This window comes from Tamandua tetradactyla, chromosome 13 (assembly GCF_023851605.1).
Source record: "Tamandua tetradactyla isolate mTamTet1 chromosome 13, mTamTet1.pri, whole genome shotgun sequence".
Taxonomy (NCBI): domain Eukaryota; kingdom Metazoa; phylum Chordata; class Mammalia; order Pilosa; family Myrmecophagidae; genus Tamandua; species Tamandua tetradactyla.
The window spans coordinates 49,800,721-49,825,315 of record NC_135339.1 but is presented as its reverse complement, the minus strand read 5'-3'; the positions used below and the strand labels follow the sequence as shown (position 1 = coordinate 49,825,315).

Here is a 24,595-nt window from a genome sequence, read left to right as displayed (position 1 = left end):
TGGTCTGTAGTTTTCTTTTTTTGTAATATCTTTGCCTGGTTTTGGTATGAGGGTGATGTTGGCTTCATAGAATGAATTAGGTAGTTTTCCCTCCACTTCGATTTTATTGAAGAGTTTGAAGAGAATTGGTACTAATTCTTTCTGGAACGTTTGGTAGAATTCACATGTGAAGCCATCTGGTCCTGGACTTTTCTTTTTAGGAAGCTTTTGAATGACTGCTTCAATTTCTTTACTTGTGATTGGTTTGTTGAGGTCATCTATGTCTTCTTGAGTCAAAGTTGGTTGTTCATGTCTTTCCAGGAACCCGTCCATTTCCTCTAAATTGTTGTATTTATTAGCGTAAAGTTGTTCATAGTATCCTGTTATTACCTCCTTTATTTCTGTGAGGTCAGTAGTTATGTCTCCTCTTCCATTTCTGATCTTATTTATTTGCATCCTCTCTCTTCTTCTTTTTGTCAATCTTGCTAAGGGCCCATCAATCTTATTGATTTTCTCATAGAACCAACTTCTGGCCTTATTGATTTTCTCTATTGTTTTCAATTTCATTTATTTGTGCTCTAATCTTTGTTATTTCTTTCCTTTTGCTTGCTTTGGGGTTAGCTTGCTGTTCTTTCTCCAGTTCTTCCAAATGGATAGTTAATTCCTGAATTTTTGCCTTTTCTTCTTTTCTGATATAGGCATTTAGAGCAATAAATTTCCCTCTTAGCACTGCCTTTGCTGCGTCCCATAAGTTTTGATATGTTGTGTTTTCATTTTCATTCGCCTCGAGGTATTTGCTAATTTCTCTTGCAATTTCTTCTTTGACCCAGTCGTTGTTTAGGCGTGTGTTGTTGAGCCTCCACGTATTTGTGAATTTTCTGGGACTCTGCCTATTATTGATTTCCAACATCATTCCTTTATGGTCCGAGAAAGTGTTGTGTAAGATTTCAATCTTTTTAAATTTGTTAAGACTTGCTTTGTGACCCAGCATATGGTCTATCTTTGAGAATGATCCATGAGCACTTGAGAAAAAGGTGTATCCTGCTGTTGTGGGATGTAATGTCCTATAAATGTCTATTAAGTCTAGTTCATTTATAGTAATATTCAGATTCTCTATGTCTTTGTTGATCCTCTGTCTAGATGTTCTGTCCCTTGATGAGAGTGGTGAGTTGAAGTCTCCAACTATTATGGTATATGAGTCTATTTCCCTTTTCAGTGTTTGCAGTATATTCCTCACGTATTTTGGGGCATTCTGATTCGGTGCGTAAATATTTATGATTGTTATGTCTTCTTGTTTAATTGTTCCTTTTATTAGTATATAGTGTCCTTCTTTGTCTCTTTTAACTGTTTTACATTTGAAGTCTAATTTGTTGGATATTAGTGTAGCCACTCCTGCTCTTTTCTGGTTGTTATTTGCATGAAATATCTTTTCCCAACCTTTCACTTTCAACCTATGTTTATCTTTGGGTCTAAGATGTGTTTCCTGTAGACAGCATATCGAAGGATCCTGTTTTTTAATCCATTCTGCCAATCTATGTCTTTTGATTGGGGAATTCAGTCCATTGACATTTAGTGTTATTACTGTTTGGATAATATTTTCCTCCAACATTTTGCCTTTTGTATTATATATATCATATCTGATTTTCCTTCTTTCTACACTCTTTTCCATATCTCTCTCTTCTGTCTTTTTGTATCTGACTCTAGTGCTCCCTTTAGTATTTCTTACAGAGCTGGTCTCTTGGTCACAAATTCTTTCAGTGACTTTTTGTCTGAGAATGTTTTAATTTCTCCCTCATTTTTGAAGGATAATTTTGCTGGATATAGGAGTCTTGGTTGGCAGTTTTTCTCTTTTAGTATTTTAAATATATCATCCCACTGTCTTCTAGCTTCCATGGTTTCTGCTGAGAAATCTACACAAAGTCTTATTGGGTTTCCCTTGTATGTAATGGATTGTTTTTCTCTTGCTGCTTTCAAGATCTTCTCTTTCTCTTTGACCTCTGACATTCTAACTAGTAAGTGTCTTGGAGAACGCCTATTTGGGTCTAATCTCTTTGGGGTGCGCTGCACTTCTTGGATCTGTAATTTTACGTCTTTCATAAGAGTTGGGAAATTTTCAGTGATAATTTCTTCCATTAGTTTTTCTCCTCCTTTTCCCTTCTCTTCTCCTTCTGGGACACCCACAACACGTATATTTGTGTGGTTCATATTGTCCTTGAGTTCCCTGATCCCCTGTTCAAATTTTTCCATTCTTTTCCCTATAGTTTCTGTTTCTTTTTGGAATTCAGATGTTCCATCCTCCAAATCACTAATTCTATCTTCTGTCTCTTTAAATCTATCATTGTAGCTATCCATTATTTTTTCTATGTTTGCTACTTTATCCTTCACTTCCATAAGTTCTGCGATTTGTTTTTTCAGTTTTTCTATTTCTTCTTTATGTTCAGCCCATGTCCTCTTCATGTCCTCCCTCAATTTATCGATTTCATTTTTGAAGAGGTTTTCCATTTCTGTTCGTATATTCAGCATTAGTTGTCTCAGCTCTTGTGTCTCATTTGAGCTATTGGTTTGTTCCTTTGACTGAGCCATATTCTCAATCTTTTGAGCGTGGACAGTTATCTTCTGCTGCTGGCGTCTGGGCATTTATTCAGATTTCTCTTGGTGTTGGACCCAGCAAGGTTGTAATATTTTTCTGTGAAATCTCTGGGTTCTGTTTTTCTTATCCTGCCCAGTAGGTGGCGCTCGTGGCACACGTTTGTCTGCGGGTCCCACCAGTAAAAGGTGCTGTGGGACCTTAAACTTTGGAAAACTCTCGCCGTCCTGGGGGTTCGCTAGCCGAAGCGGCTTGAGCCGGCCCCGGGTCCGAACGCAGGGAGGGTGTTCGAACGCAGGAAGGGTTGCTGGTTGCCGCAGCCAGGGAAAGAGCCCATCCAAATTTCCTAGTCGGCCCTGGGCAACAAGTGTGGCGGGAGGGCGCCAGCGGCAGCGGCCCGCCCGAGAGAGTGCACGTTCCCCGGGAGTCACGGGTTTGGAAGGGGCCTCCCCCACCCGTCACCGTTCTCCGCGGGCTGGGGATTTCCGATCCAATTCTCTCAGTTGGTCCGGGGGCTGCGCATGGTGTGGGCGCCAGTCGCCTTGGTTTCAGGGGACCGCCTCTCCAATTCTCCCAGCCGGCCCGGGAAGGGGGAAGGGAGTAACTCCGGCCGCTTGCCACCCCGCCCGGTAAGGCCCGCGCGCCTCGGCGATCTCACCCGAGCTGCTTCTCTCAGCCAGCCAGCCGTTCCAGGATGGGGTACGCTGTCTTTTTTATCTCTGTTGTGGCTTTGGGCGCTTTCTGTATCGTTTCTACTCCCCTAGTAGGTGTCCTGGAGAAGAAACTAAGATCCGCGCGTCTTACTAAGCCGCCATCTTCCAGGAAGTCCTCAAGTATATTATATTTTTCCTCCACATTTTAATGTTTCTGAAATAAGATACGACTGGCATCGGGTCTAATTATTTAACAGAGTAGTCTTTCTTAGGTTTTCCTTTCTCTTGAAAAGCTGTTAATAAGCCAGTGGATAACTTACAATTTATGTTACTTATAGGATTGTGGGAATATAAATCCCTTGAGGAGTTGTTTGGAGAATGGGTAATGAATGACAACTTGCCTTGTGAACTGTAAAAAGCTATATAAACAGACCAGAAAATGGCCCAGCTGCCCCTGCATTGTTACTTCTCAGAGTTGTCCAGTCAGGAACTTCTTGATTAAAAAGAAGTGGCAGTCTATTTAATAGAGTTGGTATTCTAGGTTGTAATGATATGCGTTTCAACCCCCTCCCCCTGCCCCACCCCAATATAACACTCATACGACTCAGTAAGTTGTTTTTATTTTGAATGAAAACAAATGTGACTCTTAAACATTTGAATTTTCCTGGAATTAGGACTTGAACGAATGCTTATCCAACGAGAAGTGCCATAATACAAATGGAAAATGTCCTCGCGTGCCTACTATATGCCAGATAACACAAGGGGATTAAAGACAGTTACACAGGTTCCATCCTTGCCTGGGACTGAATTCAGAGGGAACAAAGGGTAAAAACTAGGCACTGTGGTAAAATTTCCCTTTACAGCTCAAGCCAATCAGTTTGCCTTACGAACAAGCCCCAAGAGGTTTAAGCTCTGTTCTAAACAAAAGCAGACACTTGCCTTGCCAGTTAAAAACTGGTGTTCAATATGTAATAAGTGGAAACAAGATCACAGAGAGAAAATGCATATTCCTAAAAGAAATCTTATCGACCATTCTGAGGGTCCCTTTATAACTAAATGGTCTGTCACAGCATTTCAACCAGAGATTACAAAGTCAAACATCTTTTGGGGCTCCAATGTGAAGTCCAGGGGTTGTGAAATAATAGCAGGCTGGACTGGGCCAAATCAGAGAGGACATGTAAAGGTCCATTCATTCACCATTCAACAGATGCATATTTAAGTTCCGTTTTGGTTTAGGGATGTATCAGTGAACAAAACTGACAAAAGTCGCTCCTTCCCTGGAGCTTACATGCTAAACTGCTGCTGCTTTGGAAAGCAAGTAACCAAATGAGTCAAGATTATCTCTAGAGTGAGAATAAATGAATAAGACACATTGGTGTGTTCCTCAGATTAAATTGTACAGATTTTGATTTTGTGAGCTTCTAGACAGTTTTCACATATCTAAGATTTCTGGATAATGGTGATTACTATGATTATAAATAGAGCTTATTTTCAACATTCTGCTTGGTCTGTTGCATTAATTTGCCAGACAACCATAATTACAAAATAGTTTTGGCTCTGCAAGGCAATACATGGTTTATTTAATTCTAGTTTTGCTTTTGAATGGAAATAAAACTTTATTGTGAGAAATCCCATTTTTTCTGTTTTACTGATTTTTGAGGTCTTTCTGCCTAGGTAGTCCAAATAAATGATGGCTTAGGGAGGTCAGTAACACCTTCTCCCCCCAACCCACCTCTCAGTAAGTGGATTCTGTAGCTCCTGGCTAGAAAGCTGTGATAGGAGCTCCTAGCTCCTCCAGAAACAGCCTCTCAGAGAGCAGAACCCTTGCAGGCCTGGTTTTCTCCCAAGTGGCTTAAGCACAGCTTTCTGCAATGTGACTTGAAAAAAAAATTTTTTTTATTAAATATATAAACACAAACATTCTTACCATATGATCATTCCACTCTTGGTATATAATCAATAACTTACAGTATCATCACATAGTTGTATATTCATTACCATGATCATTTCTTAGAACATTTGCATCAATTCAGAAAAAGAAATAAAAAGAAGGGAAAAAAACTCATACACCATATCCTTTACCCCTTCCTCTCATTGATTGCTAGTATTTCGATCTACCCAATATATTTTAGCCTTTGTTTCCCTATTTTTATACCCCTTATCATTCCCTTTCATTGATCACTAGCATTTCAATCTACTAAATTTATTTTAACATTTGTTCCCCCTGTTATTTATTTATTTTTATCCATATGTTTTATTCATCTGTCCAAACCCTGGATAAAAGGAGCATCAGACACAAGATTTTCACAATCACATTGCGAAAGCTATATCATTATACAATCATCTTCAAGAAACATGGCTACTGGAACACAGCTCTATATTTTCAGGCACTTCCCTCCGGCCTCTCCAATATACCTTAACTAAAAAGGTGATATCTGTATATAATGCATCAGAATAACCTCCAGGATAACTTCTCGACTCTGTTTGGAATCTCTCAGCCACTGACACTTTATTTTGTCTCATTTCTTTCTAAACCCCTGTTTAGTCAAGAAGGTTTTCTCAATCCCTAGAATGAGTGCTCATTCTAGGATTTCTGTGCTATGTTTCCAGGGAGGTTTACACCCCTGGGAGTCATGTCCCACATAGAGAGGGGGAGGGCAGTGAGTTTGCTTGTTGTGTTGGCTGAGAGAGAGAGGCCGCATCTGAGTAACAAAAAGATTCTCTGGGGGTGACTCTTAGGCCTAATTTTAAGTAGGCTTAGCCTATCCTTTGCAGGGATAAGTTTCATTTGAACAAACCCAAGATTGAGAGCTCGGCCTATTGCTTTGGTTGTTCCCACTACTTGTGAGAATATCAGGAATTCTCCACGTGGGGAAGTTGAATTTTCCCCCTTCTTGTCATTCCCCCAAGAGGACTTTGCAAATACTTAAAAAAAAAAAATTAAAATAAATTTACTGTTCAAATCACTCTGGGATTTATCGGGGCATCACTGTGACAAACCAGCAAAATCTCATGCCCTACTCAAGGTTCCATGTACTTACGGTGTTCAGTTAAATGTCCATATAAGTTATATTAGGAAATGTACTAGTCAAATTATAAATTTTGTACCAAATAAGCATTTTTTGCTTTAGTCTTACACATAAGTTAAAGTTTTAAAATATAAATTTCCATCTATTTTTAACACCCTGTACATTCCTTTGTTCTTCCTCATGCAAAAACGTTTTTTAATTTGTACATTTAGTCACTATCATTGTATACTATTCCTAGATTATACCATCTCAGTCTTTGTCATCTATTTTTCTTTCTGGTTTCATTTGTGCCCCCATCCCTCCTCCCTCTATCATTCGCACATTCAACTTCATTCAGTGTACTAATGTTATTGTATTACAGTTAAGTAGTATTGCACTATCCATTTCTGAATTTTTACAATCAGTCCTGTTGGACAATCTGTATCCCTTCAGCTCCAATTGTCTACCCTATTTCTATCTCCTGATGGTCTCTGTTCTTAGCTGAAATTCTCCAAGTTCATTCATTAATAGTAATTCATATCAATGAGACCATACAGTATTTGTCCTTTTGTTTCTGGCTAATCCCACTCAGTATAATGTCCTCAAGGTCTATCCATGTTGTTACATACTTCATAACTTTATTCTGTTTTACAGCTGCATAATATTCTGTAGTATGTTCTGCAATGTGACTTTTGAAGTCATTACAGTAACAAGCCTGGGAGTGTGGGCTTAGGAAACCATATGCCTTTTCTTTGAGCTTTTTGTGGGAAAATGGGCATGAAAAGCATTTGTGATCATGCTTATCTTAAATTCCAACATGTAGAACTTCTGCCAAGCTTGTAAATTGTGGCTGAATTGGTCTTGCCTAGAGAGAAGAAGGAGGCTGCTGGCAGAGATTAGAGCCTCTGATACTATTCTGTTCGGTGATTTTAGCCAATTAATGACTCTTAAGGATGTGAATGTCTGTGGCCTGGGTTCCTGTTTCAGCAGTTTCTTCCCACATGCACCCAAGAGCTCTTACCATTTCCTATGAATTGATGGCACTGCACTGAGGATGGAGGCAGGCATTTTGCAAAGCCAGGGTCTGGGCTTTCCTGATTTGGTAGATTTTCTACTGGAGGGCTTGAGAGTCCTTACATGCCATAAGTCTTACAGAATTGCTTTGGGGTTGTTTTAATGAAATTATGTACCCATCAAGTAATCATATCATTCTCTGAAATTACTGTAAAAACCTGATGGGAACATTTACATCTATGCAAATTTGCACTGGGTACCATACCTCTTCATACAGTCTTATCTGAACTATCAGTAAGGTTGATAGTGTCATTCCTTTCTTTTTTGATGAAGGTGACATCATGTTTTCCTGGAGGAATTTCATCTCTCTTTCTCAATTTCCTTGCAGCCCCTTTTCCTTTCCTTCTTTTAGAGATTGGGGTTCCTCAACATTCTGATCTCTCTTCTCTTCCACTCACCTTTAGAACACCTTACTACTCAAAACTGTGGTTAGTACTAGCATAGACCTCACATGGGAGCTTTTTTGGAAACAAATCTCAGTCTCCCCCAGACCTTTTGAACCTGAACTTGAATCTGTATTTAATGGGTGATGTCTGTGAAAGTCTGAGAAGCCCAAGCTGAAAGATCTCAAGAACCAACTGTGTGCTCTGAGCCCCAGGCACACATTTGAATGCTACATCTTTCTGCCAGGTTCTTCACCCAACAGAACCTTATGGACTGTCCTTTTGAAGTCCCACAGGGATGTTGCACTTTACCTGTACAGAGTTTGATTTCTCTTTCCCAAATATGCTCCTCTTCCTTTGGTCAATTAACAAAGAATGGGGTCCTACAAGAAACCTTTACTTTAGAATTCTCACTTACCCACATGCTTCTGGGTTAAATAGCTTCTTTGGGTTACTTGGGCTGATACTGGACAAGAGCAGTGGATTTTCTTCCTGATGTGCTTAAATGACCAGTTCCTGAAATACTGGAATTTCAAAGACAGAAAGAGTTTATTACTAGGCATGAGGCAGGAGAGCTGATGGCCATCAGCCTAAATATCTGTCTTCCCAAACTTCAGTAATTCTGATAATTTTATAACATCAAAAGATGGGCAGGTTTTAGGATAGTGAGCACAGTAGTTCTAGGGGATGTAGAGATGATCTTATTATTGAGCATGCACAGGCCGATCACATGCTTAGTCACAGAACCTACATAGGAAAATGGCATCCTGAATATGATGATGGGCATGATTTTTAGTAATATAATGAGATATAGGCGACTTTTAGGTTAAAGGCTAAACTACTGCTTATGTCAAGCGGGCCCATTTGGTTAGATCCAGTTTTGGTTTTCGAGATAACTTTGGAATTGGGGTTTTAATTCTGGGCTGACCCAAAGCTCTTTATTAATAAACATTAGGGGCTGTCTTTAGTGATCACAAGACTCGAAAATTGAAAAACCAGATAAAATGGGTAAAAGTAAAGCTCATTCACAAGATGTTTACAATCATAAGGGCACAAGCTAAAGGCTGTACAGTCACCAGCAGAGATCAGGGCAGCTGGATTACAGTACAAAGATTTCAGATATTTCCCTCTATCTACTCCAATATACCAGAAAGTAAAACAGGAAAATCTATATAATGGTTCAGTAATCATAATCATCACTTAAATCCTAACTTCTCGGTCACAGGGCCTGATGGTCAACTGGTGTGTACTGGCCTAGTGGACCATTTGTTCACAGCCAGCCTCTTTGAATGGTCAGTGCCTCTGTCAGCCTCTTGTTAAAATATTTTGAATATTACGCCAGTATTACTTTTGATGAGTCACATGTCTATCTTTTATACCTTCATATTAAGTCTGAAAGTGTCCAAACGCTATAAACATATTTTATATTGATTATTATATTTGCATTAATTATTAATATAATACAGGCATGAGTACTTAATAACTATTTTTAATGGTGAAGAAATGTGGCGTTCTATGACTTTAGTGTCAGATTTTCAGAATGTCTTTGCACGATCATGGTGAGTCTGAGGGAAGGATCATCAGGACCCTACTGTATGACCTGGTATGCCGCATGGTTGAATCTTTCAACATATTTCAGGGAAAGAAAAATCAGGCAACTTTACCATCCAACAATAACTGGTTAAGTTAATGATGAGTGAATTCACATGCTCAAATACTTTATAACCATTAAGATGATTACGCAGGGTATATTTATTAGCATGGATATATATTCATGCTCTCATTAAGGGCAAGGAGCAAATTACAAATAGGATGATCACAGCTGTACTTTTAAAAGGATATATTTACATATGTATATGAATGTAGAAAAAAAAATTCTCCGAAGGATCCACACCAAATGAAAATGATGCCTGTTGGTATGGTGGTATGCAGATGATTTTTATTGTCTTTTAGCTCTATTATCTCCTTTTTCCTGCGTTGAGCATGTAGCACATGTGTAATTAAAAATGTTTACAACTCAGAATCAGAGTTTGATAGCAACTGCCTGTTTTCCTTTGCGATGCAATCTTCCTGTGGAGCTTCATACCTCTTGATTTTTGAACTTAATGCTCCCAGGCTCCACTGTGTGTGAGGCTATCCCCTGCTGCTCCAGAGCTCCAGCCACTGGGGCCACACATTCCTCTGCCCAGTGAAGCAGCAGCAGGACTCGGTGCTTCTAGGCAGTGGATTAGACTAGAGTAGCTTGTGATCAGGTCTGAGCGGGTGCCTTCAGCTGCCCCAACTCCACCTCCTCCCTGCTCCTATCTCAATTTTTAGCACGAAGATATCACCTTTTTGGGTTTGTTCACTCACCAAGGCTTTGGCCAGTCATTTTAGCTGATTAAGAATGGCAAAATTTTCTTATTCCTTAAATTTACTATACATTTTGTAATTTCCCAGAGTTTCAAGGTTCACATCAAGTGTTTATGCCATCTTCAAAAGCAATAAAAGTAAAGCAGTGAAAACCGAAAGTAAAGCAGTGTGTACCAATTTGAAAAATATTCCAAGTTTCCTTCATGGATCAGGCTACCACCTTTATCAAAGTAAGTGTTGTCCAGTTTACGATAGTATAAATTATTCTTTTTTTCATTTACTCTATTTGATCACGTTCGAGCTGAAAGCTTGGGTAGAAGATGTCTGGTTTTTTTAGGAACCTAGAGTGTGATAAACCTGGGTAAAGATACAGACGGGGACAGGGGATAAGGAAAGGTTCAACTAGTTATGGTTCTCTTTACATAACTGACTGTTGTAATCAAGCATCAGTTACTTTTTGTGGGAGTCTGTTTGTTTGTTTTTTTCCAGCATCATGGTTCTGGCTGCCTATTTTGAGAATCGTGAATTTGAAGCAAGGTAAAAGAGTCTGTTGGAATTGATTGTGCTGGAGCTGTTAGGACTCGTGCTGGCTTTGCCACTCTGGTCAAATCTGGGTAAGAGTGTTAAGAATCTCAGAGGCTCATAGAGATAAAAGGAGTTGAAGCTGAGGACAAATTGTGGATTGGGGAGGTGAAGAGTAATTCCATTTCTTAAATTATATCTGGATAAGGCTTCACTGAGCATTTTTCCTAAACATTTCTTCCTTATGCTCAGTTTTCTCATAAACTTCTCAAATGAGAAGCAGTCCATAACTTGGGTTTGAGGTTTCCCTCGTCTTCTCTCCTCACATCCAGCCTTCTGGCATGTTCCCTTCTTGTTCCTCTGCAGCTTCTTCTTAGGCCTCTTCACCCTTCCTGTTCCTATAGCTTCAGCCATGTGCAGCCCTTAGCAGCCCAGATTGTCTGGGGATGACTGTGTGCTCCATGGCAAGCACCTTTCTTCCCAGTCTCTTCTCAATCTGATGGTAGACTTGTCTCAGCCTATTACTCTGAATGCACCTGCCTGTCCTGACCCATCTGACCAGTGACCGTGGACTCTTTCAGGTCACTGCCTATGACTCACCTCTTTAGTTCTCTTCTTCATTCTGGCATAGCTAGAATCCACGTGCTACATGCCCTTGCTGGGGTTTCCCTTCACTCTCTACCTCCACAGTGTGAAATCACTTCATGTTGCATCTCCTTCATCAAGCTGTGCTGGGAAAGGCAAAAGAGCCGTTAAGAGAGGGGGGTTTTTGCGGGTTAATAAGACCTTACAGTGGCCCTTTCTAGTTCTAAGGGGATTGAATAGCAACTATGCATGGAATGGTATTACATTAATTTTTTGTGAGCTTTCTTTTTTGCCAAAATTGCCACCTATTTATATTTTTGTATGCTGTATGGCAGGGGTCACATTTCATTCTTTTTCCATGTGAGTATCCCATTATTGCAGCACCGTTTGTTGAATATTTGTTTGGTTTTTTGTTTGCTTGCTTGCTTGTCTGTTTGTTTTTTGGGGAAGTGCATGGGCTGGGAATCGAACCTGGGTCTCCCACATGGCAGGTGAGAAATCTATCTCTGAATTACCCTTATTTTTTAAAACACAAACAAAATTAAGTTTATAGAAGGAGGCTAATCAAGGCCCTCCCACCTCAATAAGAGTGTTTAATGTAAAAAATAAGTTCTGTAAAAGAAAAAGCAGAAACCAGTCATGTGAGAAATAAGTCACTTTGCTACATTTATAGTTTAATAAGATATGTTATGCAGGGAGAGTGTCGCCCCATCCTCTTATCGTCTCTAATGACCGCTCTTTTGAACGATGTGGGGCTGCTTTTAAGAAGATCCAGCGGAGAGAAATGAACAAAGTGCTTGCTTGTTTTGACAAGATACTTATTACCAACACATGCCTCTCAGATTGTAGTTTTGATGATGAATAAAGCACATTTCCTATAAGCTTAGCTGGGTACTATTGTTTATCATCTTTTCCATCTTTGATAGATGGGTGAAAGCAGGCTGCTGGCTTCTTTGGGCAGAGGGAAGCCTAATTGATGTGGAGTTGGGAATTCTGATCTTCTTCCAAATTATATTTATGAGTCATGTTGCCCTCAGTCTGTGGCAGCCAGTATGCTCTGGCAGCTGGAAACATAACTACACACTCCTTATGGAAGGGCATTGACTTTAGCAATGTTGTGGCACATGTGCAGGCAAGATGACTGATATTTATTTGCCTCTATAATCCTGAGAGCTCAAGGCATTTGACACATTTTTGATAGCCCTTCAGTTGGTGGCTCTGAAATTTTGTAGACTCCTGGGCAAGCTGCTATGTTCCTCTCAGGAGTGTACCTGTCAGCTGGTGAATGTGTGCAGGATCGAGTTCTCAGTTGTACTGGCAATATTTTTGTGGGAGTCACTCCTGCCTGAATTCCAGCATCAGATGGTCATTGTGTAGGCTGTATCCTGCAAGCTTACACTCCCCTCACCGAAGCAAGGGATTTAAGCCACTGTGAATCTGGGCCATATGAGCAACCAATCTAGATCGTTGAAATTAAAAACAACGTGGCAAGGTTTGCATTAACTTCAATTTGTGAGGCAACTCATTTTTCAATTCAGCAAATATTTATTGGCAGCCTACTATGCATTAGGAATTCTTCCAGTTGGTGGGAATCCAGCGGTGAAAAAGGCAAGAAGTCCACCCTCATGGAGCTTATACTTTTGTACTGATGACAAACAATAAGCAAATTAATAGATGAGACAACTCCAAATAGTGATAAATGTGCTACAAAGAAAATAAAAGAGCTTAATGTGATTAAGTAACGAGGTGCTGGGGGGCAGGGGGCATCATAAAATCATCATGGTGGGGAAAGTCTCTCTTGGAAAGTGACGTCTGAACTGAGACCTGAATGACAACCTGAAGGAACCATCCGTGTGAAGACCGCCCCAGGCAGGGAACAGCAGGTGCAAGGGCCCTGAGGCACAGGGTAGAAAAAAGGCCTGGGAGCCTGCTCCACCCGGACTGAGGGGAAGGGTGGTTGGAGGGGAAATGTGAGGGCGGAAAAGGACCTGCTTGTTCAAGGCCCCATGGCTCTTCCGGAGGTCAGTACTCTTGGGGCAGTGGAGAAACCATTGGGGAGCTTTAAGCAGAGATGTGATACCATCTGATAAATAGTGTTGCCTTTTTCTCAACGTTCTTTATCTATGGTACAGATAGACGAAGCTCTTTAAAATACGTCACTGTCTCTGCTGGCAGAATGTTGTTGAGGCTGTTCTGTCGGTCTCACATGGTGCTTTTTCTGTGAGGTACTGAAGAGGTATGTGGTGGTTAAGAGTAGGGACCCTGGAGCCAACTCTCTGAGCAGGGTTTAAATGCCTGCTTTCACGTGCATGGCCTTGGGCAAAACATTAACCTCTGTGTCCCTCAGTTTCCTCATCAGTGAACTAGGACTGATAGTTTTAACACTCCCTTGGATGGTTGTTGAGAGAATTAAGTGAATGGTACTCAGGTACAGGTAAGTGTTATTTAAATATTCATTGTTATTATTGTTAGGAGACAACTGTCTGTCTTTACCTTGTAGATACTATGAATTATGTCACTGGCATAATTCTTTGGAGTCTATGTTCTAGAGCTCTTAAGGCCATCTTTTGTGGCTTCCCCTCAGGAATTGGATTGATTTTATCTAGGTTAACATCCTCCCAAGCTCCATTTTATGTCTTTGTCCTACTTTTTCCCTTTCATATCTTAACTTTTAAAAATATTTTGTTCCAAATGTTTGTAAATATTTTATGTATTATATATATTTGATAAAAATAAGGTGGACCATAGTTTTGCAACTTAGTTTGCTTAACTATATATCCAGAATAACTTTCCTTGCCAATAATTACAATTCAGCCCAAAGTATGTAAGTGAGGAGGAATAGCTAAAAAATGTAATTAGCCCCAATCAGCTGAACCAGAAATATTACTATCTTTATTGTTTTTACTGGTATAAAGGTATTACTTTTTCCTTGTTAAATATTCAAATAGTGCTAAAATAGATAAAATGAAAATTGTATCTATTTCTACTTTTATTTTCATACAATCTACGCATCCTTATAATCTGGGAGTTTGGGGGAATGAAGTGGGTATGAATGCACACTAACATACATATATATAAAATATAATTTGACCTCAAGGGAAAATGTTAGTTACATCATTTTTGAAAGACTCTTCGATTAAGAACAGTGAGCTCTTGGTTATGTTATCTCGCATGTTCTTTCTTTCTGATGCCTATGCTTTTCTAAAGGTAATTAAATTGGTAACTGAAGGAGTAATAGCAGTATTATGATATATGCTAGATTAGGAGTTGGGAGACCTGAGTTTAGTTTTTGTTCTGCCTCTAGCTTTACCTATGTACACTGGGAGATCTGGGTTCCTGAGGCACCAAATTCAACAAAGCTCTTTCCTCTGCACCGTGCAGCGTTCTACCTTCCTGCTCCCCACGCTCTCCAGTTACCCATGCTGCACCATTACGCTTTGCTATGTCAGCTGAGTAGACCTGGTCTTTGAGTTCTCAGAAATGTAACCCAAAAATACACAATGTACAATAGTTTGATTTAACAACCCTTCTTATGTGAATACAGAAATAGTATATGTTAACCTTTGAATTTCTTGGTTTCTACCTGTATTCTTCAAGAATAAATGAAACCAAAGAAGCTTTACAGCTTCTTGACGCCAGAAGGAAGTGTTTATCAGCGTAACATATCACGGAATAGATTCATTCTGAGCAGACATAGATGGTGGATATTCTTTAAAGTTTACATCAGAGATGGAGGCAAGGAGGCCTCAGCTCCCTACCCGCAGAGCTCAAAAGGGCTGCGTGTCAGAACTTCCTGGATATTCCGTGTTAAACCTCCCTGCACTCAGCTACATCAATGGAAGGAATCTACTTCCCATCCAGCAAGTGGGTTAGAAGGGGTGGGTGTCAGAAGCTTAGGGCCCATGGGAGTTGTAACTTTCCCCAGCTCTTTCAACTCGGATCTGAACTCCTGGGCTCCATGCAGGGTGAAGGAATTTTCCTGTCAAAGCACTGCCCTGTGGCTTACATGATGAGACTTCTCTGAGCTTCAGGGATGAGTGCGTTGGCTGGTCAGACATCCTCTGGAGAACAGCCAACCTTTGTGTCTCTGGTGTGGCAAAGAGCCCGCACTGGACTCTGGTCTCATCTCGCTCCCATTCCTAACTTGCTGTGTGAGCTCTCGAGTGACTTTGCCGAGCTCCAGCTTTTCCCTCTGTAAAATGAGGGGGCAATCAGGCAGGGCAATAAGTGTAGAGGTCAAGCATTGTTCCAGGCAGGATTGGGGGCCCAGAGTTGCCAGAATCACCAGATATTTAAAAGAAGAAGTAAGAAATCTGGGTTTTTTATGTAGGCTTATCTGATTTTTAAATATTGGAAACTGGCTCTATTTTTTAAATCACCATGAGGCTCAAAGAAAGCATGCTGATAAGCTGTATTTGGCCCATGGGTGTACTCATGACTTAGTTGATTCCTAGGGTTTCTTCTAGCACTCCTTATCGCTATCAATCTATGGTTCTTATCTTCTGTGTGTATTTTGATAGAGTTTTACACTGGTAGAGTAGCCACTCTCCCAGAATCCAAATTCCAGAGAAAAATTAGGGATGGGGCAGGATTAAAGAGTGAGCTGATGTGGAATTTTCCTGTACCCAATGGCACAGAGGATGTAAATGGTTGGAGCAAGGAGCCTTTATGTGGATTTCTCTGTGCAGGTGTGAACATAACTTCCTTAAGAGAATGAGTCATTATTTTATTGAGTGAAGAAGAACAGAGGTAAAACACACTCCTCTAAGTTTTCTTAGCCCTGAGGACTGTGTATTCATCATAACAGAGGTAAGAATCAATCTCAAACATTCTTTAATGTTGTAGGAGGGAAAAAATTAGTCATATTTTATACATTTTTGTTTTTTTTAAGAACAGTTTGTTCTTTGGCTTGAATTGATCATAAGTTCTAGTTTCTGGAACTCTATTTGGTTTGTGCATGGACCCTCTTTTTTGGGGGGCAGGGGGGAGGGCACTGTATGGTCTGGGAATTGAAACCGGGTGTCCAGCATGGAAGGCGAGCATTCTACCACTGAGCCACTCATGCATCCCATAGACCCTCTTTTATTGAATTTTATATTATTTTGTTTTATTTATTTATTTCATTGCTTTGCTCATCTTCAATCATGTTTTTCCCTTTGCATACTTTTTCCCCCCTTTTAAATGTAAAAGGTTAAAGACATTTTGTAAAGTTCTTGCTACTGGCCTTATAAATACTTACCTCTCTTAAAACTTCTGCTTAGAACTAATTATATTCTGTTGTGCTGGTTTTAAAATGTACCTGGTCAGAGTCTAGGGGTGCCTTGCCATCATTGTCACCAAGAACCCTTGACTTACAAAGCTGATTCAACCAGAGAGCTTCTACATGGCGCCTTTATGAAGGCAGAGGGTAGAATATTTCCCGAAGTTCTATGTAAGCTTTTCTACAGCAAGGGGGCCAGTTGGTACCTGTGGCCCCAGAAGCTTGCTTATTGATGGGCTAACTCTGCTACTGTGAGAATGACTAATCAGTAGTTAAAAAACCAGAGGAGCTAGTTGCACAATCAAATAACTACTATACTAAATATTACGGACATTGCTCTCATATTTTTCTTTGCTTTTACCACTGATATATATATTCCTAAACAATACAGTTTTAACTGTTCATGAAACTTATGTAGACTGAATAACATTGTATTTTCTGACATGTTTATTTTATGCATCAATATGTTTTTAGGGCTTATGTGGGTGTGTATAGCTGTAGTTATTTCATATTTATTACTACATGGTATTTCTTCATTTGAATTACTAATGCTGGTAAACATTTGGATTTTCTGCTTTGGGGTTTTTAGGAAGGACGCTTCCATAAACATTCTCACACATATCTTCCGGTACACTTGTGTATGCATTTCTATTGAGAGGTTGTGTGGAATGCCTATCTTTTACTTTATTAGGAAACCCCAAGCAGTTTTCCAAAATAAATGTACCAATTTAATATTCACTAAAAATGTATGCGAATTCTCATTTTTCCACATCCTGGTCAGCACTTGATATTGCCAATTTTTTTTTAACTTGTCCTTGATCTGGTTTGTTTGTAGTGGTATCCCATTGTTTTTATTATTTTTTTTTAAACATAACAACATACAAACATGAACATTCTTACCATAAGATCATTCCATTCTTGGTATATAATCAATAACTCACAATATCGTCACATAATTGTATATTCATCACCACGATCACCTCTCAGAACATGTGCATCAATCCAGAAAAAAAAAGAAAAAACTTTGTACATACCATCTCCCCTCCCTCTCACCAATCACCAGCATTTCAATCTACTAAATTTATTTTAACATTTATTCCCCCTATTATTTATTTATTTTTAATCCACAAGTCCCACTGGGTTTTAGATTTGCATCTCTCTGATTATAAATGAGGTTGTACATCTTTTCATGTATTCTTTGGCCATTGAATTTCCTTTTGGGTGAATTGCCTGTTCAAATCCTTGCTCACTTTTCAATTGGACTATCTTTTTCATATTGATTTATAGGAATTCCTTTTATAGTCAATCCAACCGTTTGCTTCTTATATATGTTGCAAATAAATTCTTTCACTGTCTGTTTTGCCTTTTTATTGTCTTTTGATGAACATAACCTAGTCATTTTAATGTAGTCAAATGTAACAGTGTTCATCCCCCCTTATGGTTGGTGTTTCTTGAGCCTGTTTTAGAAAGTGTTCCCTATTTTCACGTCATGAAGATATTCTCTTCTAAGGGGTTAACTATTTTTCTTTCATATTTAGTTGTATAATACAACTGAAATAGACTTTTGTGAATGGCAAGAGATTGGAGGCTGTGTATCTTTTTCAGTAATTTTGGGACTCCTATTATTTGAATGTTGGATCTCCTGAACTAATCCACTAATTTTCTTAATCCTTCTCCTCTACTATTCTATATCTTAAAGTTTTATTCTACTTTCTGGGATATTTCTTCAACTTTATTTTTCACCCTTTCTATTAAATTTTAAATTTCTACTGTGATTTTTTTTTAACTGTGATATTTTTAATTTCTAAGAGCTTGTTTTTGTTCCTGAATATTTCTTTTTTTTTCATTCCTGAACAGTTATCTCTCTAAGGATATTAATTATAGTTCTTTTATTTTTTTTTCTTTCATGTCCTGAATTGTCCTTGTTTCCTCTGAGTTCATGTTTTCCCTCCTCAATTCCTTTATTTCATCTTATAGAGTAGAGGCTTTTCTTAATTATTTGGTGATCCATTCATTTCAAATGACACTGCAAAAGTGATTAGAAGAAAGGGTTTATAGATTGGTTAGCTGTATTGTAGAATGAGTAACTCTGGATATAGCAGTTTTGTGGTTGTCCTTCCTTCCTCTCTCAAGTGTTATGCCTTTTCTGTTAGCTTGGCCAGTTTCTCTGAAGATAAATTTCAGTCTTTTTCCAAGGTCTACAAGCTTGGCTTCTTGTGTCCTGGTAGTCAAATGGAGCGGGTTTTGGGGATAGGACATTTCACCATTCAGTATGATTTTCATTTAATTCTATTTTTGTATGATCTCTCATCCCCAGCTTCTACCCTGGCCAGCCACATCTGATGTTCCCAACAATGTTACATGGTGCGTAACAATTTCAGAGACTAAATACCAGTTTTCTGCTGTGGTGGGGGAAATCTAACTGTCTGGGGGGTGGGGTAAGAACTTTGAGAGACTTTCCATCAATCCTCCCTTTTTTAGCCCCATTTTGCATTTGCTGCATTTAGAAGTTCTCTGTTCTGTTTTTGAGTATTTCTGGGGGTCTGTAAATTGACTTACTCCTTGTCTTTCTTCCTTGTTGTGTTAGATTTCAGTGTTCTGTTTTGCTAGGTCAGATAACATCTGTTCATTTGCTTTCCAGATTCCAAAATTTCGTTGACATCTTTAATCTGCTGTCATCTTTTCTCCTGTTCTCTTTGTCCTTGGTGTCTATTTTCTTGTTATTCCTTATCATCAGTGGTGTTTTAGATTGCAGCAGAGATAAACATGTTGTGGCTAATATTAAATTGGAAGCTGATGGTCCACAGTCTATGTAACTTATTCCTTGCTAATGGCAACTGATTCCAATGTTTTTGAAACCATAAATAATGCAACTGCATCCTTATATAAACATCTGAGTATGTGGGGAATATTACTATATAATAAATTCCTAAATGTAAAAGCATTGAGTCAGGAGTTAAATAAAATTTTTTAATAAAAACTGTTAAATGTCACTCCAGAAAATTGAACCAATTCATATCCATGCAAAACATGATCATGGGATAGAACACATGCTTTTATTAATGAATGAGCTACATGTCATCTTTAACTAATGGGTTTCCTTATTGGATGTAAACAATTTCCTTTCTTTAATAATCTTGCCAAACTCCTATGATAGAGAATTAAAAAACTTGATGCTAAACATTACTGTATTACAGTTCTTCAAGAAAAAATTATAGTGTGCAGATGATTAGTTTATTAACAGGAATGGATCCAATAGAATGACTTGGCTTTTCTCTGTCTCTTCTGTACTCTTGTGGCTCACAATCCTTCAGCTGCATAGATTTCCAGAAGTTTTAGGATTAGAGGAATTGATGATTGATTTGTAATAGTCTGCTTTGACTAAATTATTTTAGTGAAAACCCTTCATTTATCTGCTTTATGTCACAAACTCATTCTCTTGGTTCATATACTCCTGCTTCAGACCTGCATGCTGGCTCATCTAATTATTTGAGTGTTTGTACAAAAATGTAAAAGTGTATTTGTTCTATACTGATATTCAGGTTTGTCATTCTGGTGGTATGACTATGTAGGATGGAGAGCCAAGCTGAGAAATTATTGGCCTGGTAGTTTGGCAGTTCTGAGTTTGAATTTTGGTTCAGCCCCATATTATTACATGATTTTGGACAATCATGTAAGCTCTGCACCATAATTCTAAGACAAGAATAACAATGCCACCAATAATTAGTCAGGACTTTTGCGTTCAAGAGACAGAACTCAAACTCAATGCAATTTAAAGCAAAAAAAAAGCTAATTCATTGATTCACTTATCAGAGAACCCCAGGAGCGGAACTTAGCTATAGCTGAATTCAAATGTTTAAACCATTTTAGATATGTGTATTTTCAACCCTCATTCCTACTTTTTCCTGGCTTCATTTTAGGTGAGTTCGCTCTGAGCGGCCACCGGCAACTCCTCTATGCTTGCATTGGTGACTTGGGACCTCCATGCAAAGAAGGTACTCTTCCCAGTTGTTTTAACAAATGTCCCAGGATTGACCTTATTGGTCTAGCTTGATTCATAAGTCTCTGAATGAATCACTGTGTCTCTAAAAGGCCAGGACTCTTCAGGAGCATGTAGAGTCAAGGCAGACAAACTGAGAATGGAAAAAGAGCAGTTGCCCAAAGGAAAATTGAGGTGCCATTGCCTAAAGGAGAAGGCATGGATGTTGGGGAAAGACAAGAGATGACTATTACCCTTCTCTACCTTCCTAACTAGATTGGTCTTAGGTTTAAATACAGTGATTTTATGAATATAAGCTCCATAGTACCATAAAATAATGTACATTGTCCTTTTTGTTTCATTTTATGGATGTTCAACTGTGACTAAGTAGTATAGAATTACCTAAATAATTTACTTATAGATAAGTTTTGCAAGTCCTTTGAGGCATGTAAGGGTTGCTCCCATTCTTGTTCTTAAGCTGCTGTTTTCTCAGTCCATACAGGATAAAGGATAACTTCAAGGGAAGATCAATAATAATCTTAGAGGATACTCTTATACATTTATCATCATTTTTATAGGGTCTTGTTTAAAATGCTTAGGTCAACAAAGAATAAACATGGTAGATTATTCTGTCCTGGCATATAATGGTTATGGTCAATTATGATGTGAACAGCTTTAAAACATTGAAATTAATCTTTTGTCTGTTAGTATGATACCATGAAAAAGAAAGCGAGTGGGAGGCCATGGATATCAGGCATGATGTCAGCCTTAGAGTATGACAACATCTTCCAAATATTCCTTCTTTCTCTTGGCAACCTATTCTTATATTATCCATGAATATATCTAAACTTTTCTTGAATCTATGTATAATTGAATAAGTATTGTCTCTTGAGTTCCATTAATTTTTTTATAGATTCTATAAACCACTGTGTACCACCTGATTGGTATCGGTACAACCTCTCACCAGGCAGACCTTGAAAATCATAATCTCTCTAAGGCACATTGGGGTAAACCACGAGGATGATCCTGCCCCCTGCAACTGGCCTGGGCTCAGCCCAATGCATCATGGACTGAGGGATCCACATCATACCAGCTCAGCAGTTGGGAAGCTCTGAATGAAGGGGCATTAATATCTTTCCCTCTATACCAACTGATTCCAAGTTGGGTCTGTGTGTGTGTATGCATCTTTTTCTCTTCTCTTTATTTCTTTTGCTTCCTTTGTTTTCTTTTCCCTTCTTCCATCATTTTCTCTAGTTTATTGATATTAAACTTTTAACTATTACCTCGCATAGTTAGTTTCAGATATGTCTGTAGCACCTTTTTTTTTTCTTCTCACACTATGATTAGAGTTTGTCACTGGAAGGATCGAAAACTATAAAATCAAATGTATTATATAGAATACAAAGAAAAACTACATTGGGCTGCACAGGCCTTTGGGATACTTCTAAGAATAAAGTATATTAACTTTGAAGCATATACTCTGGCCATTTATGCACCATTTTTTACTATGTTCTTGAGAAATGGGTAACAAAGTAATCTGAATTTGTATTATTTGACACTACTCTAAGTGAGATGTACTCATACTACTTATACTACTATAAGTGGGTTTAATACACCAGACTAAGCTATACTTTTTTAATCTTTTAGATTAATTGTTTTGTAGATAGCAAATGTTTATTTTTTCTGTTCAGATGATTTTCATTCAGAGTGTAAACGTATGCAGCATTATTCAAGCCTTTACTTATTTTTATTCTGAAAACGTTAAGTAACTTATTCTCATCCTGGCCCCCAGCAAAAAGAACTTTGCCATGGTCAGCATTCTCTCAAGAAGTTTATCAGAAAGAATGATTTCCTCATGAGAGACTAAAATGTCATGGGAAAGAACATGGCATTCTCCTTTTTTCTAGTACAATTGTCCCAAAGAAGACTTTTAGAATCCATGTTATTTACTCATCAGATATTGCCTCATTTTGTCGGGGAAAAACAGTTTGAAAATTCTAATGAAAGACAATCCTGGAATAATTTTTAAATTTATATATATATATATACACACACATACCACATACATACACATTCACGTTGCCATATATGAAAAAAAAAAGGAATAAAAACCTAAACTCTGTCAATTGGATTTTTCCTCGGCCAACCTTAAAATATGATTGTAAAGTTTCTCTTTTCACAAATAGTACTCTTTGTTTTCAGCTTGGTGGGAAGAAAAGAATAAGTATGAGGGAAGCCTTTAATCCACATATGAAAGGGTAGTCCCAGAGCAAAACCCTTTTACGTATTAATGGGAGAATAAAATCTTTATCAGTTTGAACAGAGAGGTAAAATGTAAACTGATAAACATCTAAAATGGCAAATGTCAACTATGTAAACTTTATTGAAAAGCACCGCACGAATCAGTGTTAACTGTAAAAATGAGAGCATGGATTTATTGGTTTTGTTTGTTTTGGTTTTTTTTCTTTTTTGCATGGGCAGGCACCGGGTCTCTGGCATGGCGGGCGAGAATTCTGTCACTGAGCTACTGTCTCACTGCCCTTATTACTTTTTATAAAAGCAGTTTAGAAATCTCAGAAAAAACAAGGAAAAGATCATCCATTGTCTTGCTCAATTTGTACAACAGTTTCTGTTTTTACACACTCATTTCTTACTCTGGCTTTGTACATATGTGTTTTCTATAGCTGTACCCATATGTTTTAGTTTGTAAGCTGCCTGAATGCAATAGATCAGAAACAGAATGGTTTTAAAAAAGGGAATTTATTAAGTTGCAAGTTTACAATTCTAAGGCCATGAAAATGTCCAAATTAAGGACAGAGAAAAATACCTTAATTCCAAAGAAAGGGCTGATGGTGTTCAGAGTTTCTCTGTCAGCTGGGAGGACACATGGTGATATCTGCTAGCTTTCTCTCCTTATTTCATAAAGCTTCCCCAGGGGGATTTCCCTTCTCCATTTCCAAAGGTCTCTGGCTGTGTGGGCTCTGTTGGCTCTGTCAACACTGAGCTTTTTCCAAAGTGGTTTCCTATTAAAGGGCTCCAGTAAGCAACCCCACCTTGAATGATTGGAGACACATCTCCATGGAAACCATCTAAATCAAAAGTTACCACCCACAATTGGGTGGGTCACATCTTCATGGAAACAATAAAAAAGATCCCACCCAGCAATATTGATTGAGGATTAAAGATCATGGCTTTTCTGGGGGTACACAATAGCTTCAAACCGGCACACCATAGCTTTTACATTTTTGTGTTTCAATTTTAGGTTAACAGTCCATCATAAGCATTTATTACGCTGTCACAGCCCTCATAACTGTCATTTTTAAAGACTTTATAATAGTCTATTATATGCCATCAATGTTTATCTTAAGAGAAATAATTAGAAAGGTAAGAGAAGAATGTAGATGCAGGTATTTGACATACATAGAGTTCTGTTTGTCCGTAAAGAATTTTGGTGTGTAGTTGAAAGAGGGAATCAGCTAAATACTGCAAAGAAATGAAAAGCAGTTTAAATGTTGAAGGGCATAATATTTCTTGGATTTATTGTTTTCTTTTCTTACTTTCCCTTTGCCACCTGCTCTCCCTCAATTATTTAACTTGTTTTTGGTCTCTACATAAATTGACATAGAAAGAAGAAGTTGCTGGGTCTCTCCTTGACATTTTTTTCTCTTAGTACTCTAAGAGTTTAAGAAAAGAGATTAAGATATTTATTTAGTTGTGCCTGATATTGGTTTAACATAGTTAAGCATTTTTTAAGTGCTTACTGTATACTGAAGACAAAAGCAATTAGTATGTACATTGTCATAATTTGGAAAATTATTGAAAGGAACAAATGAAGATGAAAAATGTATTTGTTAGTATTTTGGGAAAGGAAATTAATATTTTCTCATTTGTGAATAATTAATAGCTGTTAATTAAATAGCTATTAATTAAAAGCATTAATAGATGCTTTTACATGCATTTTGTCATTTAGTCCTTACCAAAGCCTTATTAACCCTCACGAACACACCAGGAGACTGAGATTGAAGCTTAAGTCATGTGTCAAGGACATATAGCCAGTAATTGCTCCAGCTAGGTTTCAAAACCGGATACATCAGTCTCCATGTAAAGTTTACCATCCCATGTGTTTAAAAGTGCAAAGCAGCGTTTATATTTGTGGCACAGGTTTTTTTTTGTGTGTGTGTGTGTGTGTGTGGCACAGTTTTAAAGGCAGTAA

General features: G+C 38.3%; 1 protein-coding gene across 3 annotated transcripts in view; it reads left to right on the top strand.

The window, feature by feature from the left end:
- SLC16A12 (solute carrier family 16 member 12) overlaps positions 1-24,595 on the top strand; it is an 80,149-nt gene that overhangs the window by 16,570 nt on the left and 38,984 nt on the right. Inside the window, exons 1-2 of one of the 3 annotated variants that reach the window (XM_077125376.1) lie at positions 18,341-18,767; positions 20,324-20,398. The exons of 1 other annotated variant lie outside the window; for it this stretch is intronic. The gene's annotated coding sequence lies outside the window, so the exon portion shown is untranslated. Of the gene's footprint in view, positions 1-18,340; positions 18,768-20,323; positions 20,399-24,595 lie in introns of those variants that run through there. One more of the 3 variants, XM_077125375.1, reaches the window with a different exon arrangement.